This window comes from Taudactylus pleione, unplaced genomic scaffold (assembly GCF_031769625.1).
Source record: "Taudactylus pleione unplaced genomic scaffold, aTauple2 ptg001975l, whole genome shotgun sequence".
Taxonomy (NCBI): Eukaryota; Metazoa; Chordata; class Amphibia; order Anura; family Myobatrachidae; genus Taudactylus; species Taudactylus pleione.
The window spans coordinates 155594-162500 of record NW_028286371.1 but is presented as its reverse complement, the minus strand read 5'-3'; the positions used below and the strand labels follow the sequence as shown (position 1 = coordinate 162500).

Below are 6907 nucleotides of genomic sequence, written 5' to 3'. Positions count from 1 at the left end.
TAGACTGAATGCGATATGTGTCTTTCCAATTTGGCTATACATCATCATCATCTTCTCATTTAGCATACTAAAGCAGACTATTGCAATATAGGTTGCTGCAAATTAAGTTTTAGCAGCAGTAACAATAATGACACAGTAGGCCCCAGTGAGATTTGAACTCACGACCCCTGGTTTACAAGACCAGTGCTCTAACCCCTGAGCTATGGAGCCACTTGGTTAAGTTATTTTATACACATTTTGGTGTCTGGTTGAGGATGGAAATTGATATACAGCAAATTTCAAAACTTTTCTGGTAAATGTACTTTTTTCAATTACAATTGTTGTGTTTATGGTCATCTTAAGGTTCTTCAAGATTGCATCAAGACAGTCACATAAAATTGGCAAAGTAGTTGTAGTCATCTATAATGGACTAGGAATGTATTACTTTACTTCTTAACGAGCTGTAGGAGAGAGGCCAGGTTAACATAAAACAAAACATTTAATCCTCCTGCCATATAAAGGAACACTTCAACTTTGGTTTTCATTATACTTTAGCACTAATATGACAATTAAAAATGTAGGCTTATGTATACTGTTTTCATTCTCTTGGTTCTATTTATTGTGATGTTGAATCCTTTTCAAATGGCCTATTCTGATATATATGCAATATCTATAATTGAGGCATACCTGGGAGACACTTTGAATCAAATTATTTAAATGCATTTTAAAATGAGCTGTTTTATGTTAGTGTGGTGTGTACATAATAGAGATCCAAAATTGGTCATATTTTCCATGGCTTTCCAACTTTAGGATCCATAGGGTAGAATTATTTCAAAATGTTATAGCCGGACATCTTTATAGAGTTATTTGTAGTCATTAGTGGTCATTACCCTGAGTGTGCTTGCACGTGTAGAGTATATATGCTTACATGTTCAAATCAGCCTTCAGTTATATCTATTGGCACCTATGTTCAAAATATTGGTATCAATTGCACAAGATGAAATCTGCTCTATGCAATGCAATCTTGAAGAACCTTAAGATGACCATAAACACAACAATTGTAATTGAAAAAAGTACATTTACCAGAAAAGATTTGAAATTTGCTGTATATCAATTTCCATCCTCAACCAGACACCAAAATGTGTATAACATAACTTAACCAAGTGGCTCCATAGCTTTAAATGCTCTTTTTAAAGTTAAACAATTGGAAATCTCTTATATTTATTTTATAATGATGGTGAATAACCATGCTGGGAGTTTCAGTTTGAAGGAAATTGGTCCAATAAAAGAAAACACAAATGTTTTCAAATATGCTCTTGAAACCAGTCAATAGGTTAGACTGAATGTGATATGTGTCTTTCCAATTTGGCTATACAAGTGTGTATTCATCATCTTCTCATTTAGCATACTAAAGCAGACTATTGCAATATAGGTTGCTGCAAATTAAGTTTTAGCAGCAGTAACAATAATGACACAGTAGGCCCCAGTGAGATTTGAACTCACGACCCCTGGTTTACAAGACCAGTGCTCTAACCCCTGAGCTATGGAGCCACTTGGTTAAGTTATTTTATACACATTTTGGTGTCTGGTTGAGGATGGAAATTGATATACAGCAAATTTCAAAACTTTTCTGGTAAATGTACTTTTTTCAATTACAATTGTTGTGTTTATGGTCATCTTAAGGTTCTTCAAGATTGCATCAAGACAGTCACATAAAATTGGCAAAGTAGATGTAGTCATCTATAATGGACTAGGAATGTATTACTTTACTTCTTAACGAGCTGTAGGAGAGAGGCCAGGTTAACATAAAACAAAACATTTAATCCTCCTGCCTTATAAAGGAACACTTCAACTTTGGTTTTCATTATACTTTAGCACTAATATGACAATTAAAAATGTAGGCTTATGTATACTGTTTTCATTCTCTTGGTTCTATTTATTGTGATGTTGAATCCTTTTCAAATGGCCTATTCTGATATATATGCAATATCTATAATTGAGGCATACCTGGGAGACACTTTGAATCAAATTATTTAAATGCATTTTAAAATGAGCTGTTTTATGTTAGTGTGGTGTGTACATAATAGAGATCCAAAATTGGTCATACTTTCCATGGCTTTCCAACTTTAGGATCCATAGGGTAGAATTATTTCAAAATGTTATAGCCGGACATCTTTATAGAGTTATTTGTAGTCATTAGTGGTCATTACCCTGAGTGTGCTTGCACGTGTAGAGTATATATGCTTACATGTTCAAATCAGCCTTCAGTTATATCTATTGGCACCTATGTTCAAAATATTGGTATCAATTGCACAAGATGAAATCTGCTCTATGCAATGCAATCTTGAAGAACCTTAAGATGACCATAAACACAACAATTGTAATTGAAAAATGTACATTTACCAGAAAAGATTTGAAATTTGCTGTATATCAATTTCCATCCTCAACCAGACACCAAAATGTGTATAACATAACTTAACCAAGTGGCTCCATAGCTTTAAATGCTCTTTTTAAAGTTAAACAATTGGAAATCTCTTATATTTATTTTATAATGATGGTGAATAACCATGCTGGGAGTTTCAGTTTGAAGGAAATTGGTCCAATAAAAGAAAACACAAATGTTTTCAAATATGCTCTTGAAACCAGTCAATAGGTTAGACTGAATGCGATATGTGTCTTTCCAATTTGGCTATACATCATCATCATCTTCTCATTTAGCATACTAAAGCAGACTATTGCAATATAGGTTGCTGCAAATTAAGTTTTAGCAGCAGTAACAATAATGACACAGTAGGCCCCAGTGAGATTTGAACTCACGACCCCTGGTTTACAAGACCAGTGCTCTAACCCCTGAGCTATGGAGCCACTTGGTTAAGTTATTTTATACACATTTTGGTGTCTGGTTGAGGATGGAAATTGATATACAGCAAATTTCAAAACTTTTCTGGTAAATGTACTTTTTTCAATTACAATTGTTGTGTTTATGGTCATCTTAAGGTTCTTCAAGATTGCATCAAGACAGTCACATAAAATTGGCAAAGTAGTTGTAGTCATCTATAATGGACTAGGAATGTATTACTTTACTTCTTAACGAGCTGTAGGAGAGAGGCCAGGTTAACATAAAACAAAACATTTAATCCTCCTGCCATATAAAGGAACACTTCAACTTTGGTTTTCATTATACTTTAGCACTAATATGACAATTAAAAATGTAGGCTTATGTATACTGTTTTCATTCTCTTGGTTCTATTTATTGTGATGTTGAATCCTTTTCAAATGGCCTATTCTGATATATATGCAATATCTATAATTGAGGCATACCTGGGAGACACTTTGAATCAAATTATTTAAATGCATTTTAAAATGAGCTGTTTTATGTTAGTGTGGTGTGTACATAATAGAGATCCAAAATTGGTCATATTTTCCATGGCTTTCCAACTTTAGGATCCATAGGGTAGAATTATTTCAAAATGTTATAGCCGGACATCTTTATAGAGTTATTTGTAGTCATTAGTGGTCATTACCCTGAGTGTGCTTGCACGTGTAGAGTATATATGCTTACATGTTCAAATCAGCCTTCAGTTATATCTATTGGCACCTATGTTCAAAATATTGGTATCAATTGCACAAGATGAAATCTGCTCTATGCAATGCAATCTTGAAGAACCTTAAGATGACCATAAACACAACAATTGTAATTGAAAAAAGTACATTTACCAGAAAAGATTTGAAATTTGCTGTATATCAATTTCCATCCTCAACCAGACACCAAAATGTGTATAACATAACTTAACCAAGTGGCTCCATAGCTTTAAATGCTCTTTTTAAAGTTAAACAATTGGAAATCTCTTATATTTATTTTATAATGATGGTGAATAACCATGCTGGGAGTTTCAGTTTGAAGGAAATTGGTCCAATAAAAGAAAACACAAATGTTTTCAAATATGCTCTTGAAACCAGTCAATAGGTTAGACTGAATGTGATATGTGTCTTTCCAATTTGGCTATACAAGTGTGTATTCATCATCTTCTCATTTAGCATACTAAAGCAGACTATTGCAATATAGGTTGCTGCAAATTAAGTTTTAGCAGCAGTAACAATAATGACACAGTAGGCCCCAGTGAGATTTGAACTCACGACCCCTGGTTTACAAGACCAGTGCTCTAACCCCTGAGCTATGGAGCCACTTGGTTAAGTTGGAAATTGATATACAGCAAATTTCAAAACTTTTCTGGTAAATGTACTTTTTTCAATTACAATTGTTGTGTTTATGGTCATCTTAAGGTTCTTCAAGATTGCATCAAGACAGTCACATAAAATTGGCAAAGTAGTTGTAGTCATCTATAATGGACTAGGAATGTATTACTTTACTTCTTAACGAGCTGTAGGAGAGAGGCCAGGTTAACATAAAACAAAACATTTAATCCTCCTGCCATATAAAGGAACACTTCAACTTTGGTTTTCATTATACTTTAGCACTAATATGACAATTAAAAATGTAGGCTTATGTATACTGTTTTCATTCTCTTGGTTCTATTTATTGTGATGTTGAATCCTTTTCAAATGGCCTATTCTGATATATATGCAATATCTATAATTGAGGCATACCTGGGAGACACTTTGAATCAAATTATTTAAATGCATTTTAAAATGAGCTGTTTTATGTTAGTGTGGTGTGTACATAATAGAGATCCAAAATTGGTCATATTTTCCATGGCTTTCCAACTTTAGGATCCATAGGGTAGAATTATTTCAAAATGTTATAGCCGGACATCTTTATAGAGTTATTTGTAGTCATTAGTGGTCATTACCCTGAGTGTGCTTGCACGTGTAGAGTATATATGCTTACATGTTCAAATCAGCCTTCAGTTATATCTATTGGCACCTATGTTCAAAATATTGGTATCAATTGCACAAGATGAAATCTGCTCTATGCAATGCAATCTTGAAGAACCTTAAGATGACCATAAACACAACAATTGTAATTGAAAAAAGTACATTTACCAGAAAAGATTTGAAATTTGCTGTATATCAATTTCCATCCTCAACCAGACACCAAAATGTGTATAACATAACTTAACCAAGTGGCTCCATAGCTTTAAATGCTCTTTTTAAAGTTAAACAATTGGAAATCTCTTATATTTATTTTATAATGATGGTGAATAACCATGCTGGGAGTTTCAGTTTGAAGGAAATTGGTCCAATAAAAGAAAACACAAATGTTTTCAAATATGCTCTTGAAACCAGTCAATAGGTTAGACTGAATGCGATATGTGTCTTTCCAATTTGGCTATACAAGTGTGTATTCATCATCTTCTCATTTAGCATACTAAAGCAGACTATTGCAATATAGGTTGCTGCAAATTAAGTTTTAGCAGCAGTAACAATAATGACACAGTAGGCCCCAGTGAGATTTGAACTCACGACCCCTGGTTTACAAGACCAGTGCTCTAACCCCTGAGCTATGGAGCCACTTGGTTAAGTTATTTTATACACATTTTGGTGTCTGGTTGAGGATGGAAATTGATATACAGCAAATTTCAAAACTTTTCTGGTAAATGTACTTTTTTCAATTACAATTGTTGTGTTTATGGTCATCTTAAGGTTCTTCAAGATTGCATCAAGACAGTCACATAAAATTGGCAAAGTAGTTGTAGTCATCTATAATGGACTAGGAATGTATTACTTTACTTCTTAACGAGCTGTAGGAGAGAGGCCAGGTTAACATAAAACAAAACATTTAATCCTCCTGCCATATAAAGGAACACTTCAACTTTGGTTTTCATCATACTTTAGCACTAATATGACAATTAAAAATGTAGGCTTATGTATACTGTTTTCATTCTCTTGGTTCTATTTATTGTGATGTTGAATCCTTTTCAAATGGCCTATTCTGATATATATGCAATATCTATAATTGAGGCATACCTGGGAGACACTTTGAATCAAATTATTTAAATGCATTTTAAAATGAGCTGTTTTATGTTAGTGTGGTGTTTACATAATAGAGATCCAAAATTGGTCATACTTTCCATGGCTTTCCAACTTTAGGATCCATAGGGTAGAATTATTTCAAAATGTTATAGCCGGACATCTTTATAGAGTTATTTGTAGTCATTAGTGGTCATTACCCTGAGTGTGCTTGCACGTGTAGAGTATATATGCTTACATGTTCAAATCAGCCTTCAGTTATATCTATTGGCACCTATGTTCAAAATATTGGTATCAATTGCACAAGATGAAATCTGCTCTATGCAATGCAATCTTGAAGAACCTTAAGATGACCATAAACACAACAATTGTAATTGAAAAAAGTACATTTACCAGAAAAGATTTGAAATTTGCTGTATATCAATTTCCATCCTCAACCAGACACCAAAATGTGTATAACATAACTTAACTAAGTGGCTCCATAGCTTTAAATGCTCTTTTTAAAGTTAAACAATTGGAAATCTCTTATATTTATTTTATAATGATGGTGAATAACCATGCTGGGAGTTTCAGTTTGAAGGAAATTGGTCCAATAAAAGAAAACACAAATGTTTTCAAATATGCTCTTGAAACCAGTCAATAGGTTAGACTGAATGCGATATGTGTCTTTCCAATTTGGCTATACAAGTGTGTATTCATCATCTTCTCATTTAGCATACTAAAGCAGACTATTGCAATATAGGTTGCTGCAAATTAAGTTTTAGCAGCAGTAACAATAATGACACAGTAGGCCCCAGTGAGATTTGAACTCACGACCCCTGGTTTACAAGACCAGTGCTCTAACCCCTGAGCTATGGAGCCACTTGGTTAAGTTATTTTATACACATTTTGGTGTCTGGTTGAGGATGGAAATTGATATACAGCAAATTTCAAAACTTTTCTGGTAAATGTACTTTTTTCAATTACAATTGTTGTGTTTATGGTCATCTTAAGGTTC

At 33.5% G+C, this 6907-nt stretch overlaps 6 non-coding genes across 6 annotated transcripts; all 6 read right to left on the bottom strand.

The window, feature by feature from the left end:
- Positions 1–137: 137 nt before the first annotated feature.
- Positions 138–210, bottom strand: TRNAT-UGU (transfer RNA threonine (anticodon UGU)). The gene has a single exon. It is a non-coding gene; the product is annotated as a tRNA-Thr (tRNA).
- A 1247-nt stretch (positions 211–1457) lies between these two features.
- TRNAT-UGU (transfer RNA threonine (anticodon UGU)) lies at positions 1458–1530 on the bottom strand. The gene has a single exon. It is a non-coding gene; the product is annotated as a tRNA-Thr (tRNA).
- A 1241-nt stretch (positions 1531–2771) lies between these two features.
- TRNAT-UGU (transfer RNA threonine (anticodon UGU)) lies at positions 2772–2844 on the bottom strand. The gene has a single exon. It is a non-coding gene; the product is annotated as a tRNA-Thr (tRNA).
- A 1247-nt stretch (positions 2845–4091) lies between these two features.
- On the bottom strand, positions 4092–4164 carry TRNAT-UGU (transfer RNA threonine (anticodon UGU)). Its single transcript has one exon. It is a non-coding gene; the product is annotated as a tRNA-Thr (tRNA).
- A 1214-nt stretch (positions 4165–5378) lies between these two features.
- Positions 5379–5451, bottom strand: TRNAT-UGU (transfer RNA threonine (anticodon UGU)). Its single transcript has one exon. It is a non-coding gene; the product is annotated as a tRNA-Thr (tRNA).
- Positions 5452–6698: 1247 nt separating this feature from the next.
- On the bottom strand, positions 6699–6771 carry TRNAT-UGU (transfer RNA threonine (anticodon UGU)). Its single transcript has one exon. It is a non-coding gene; the product is annotated as a tRNA-Thr (tRNA).
- Between the last annotated feature and the right edge of the window lie 136 nt (positions 6772–6907).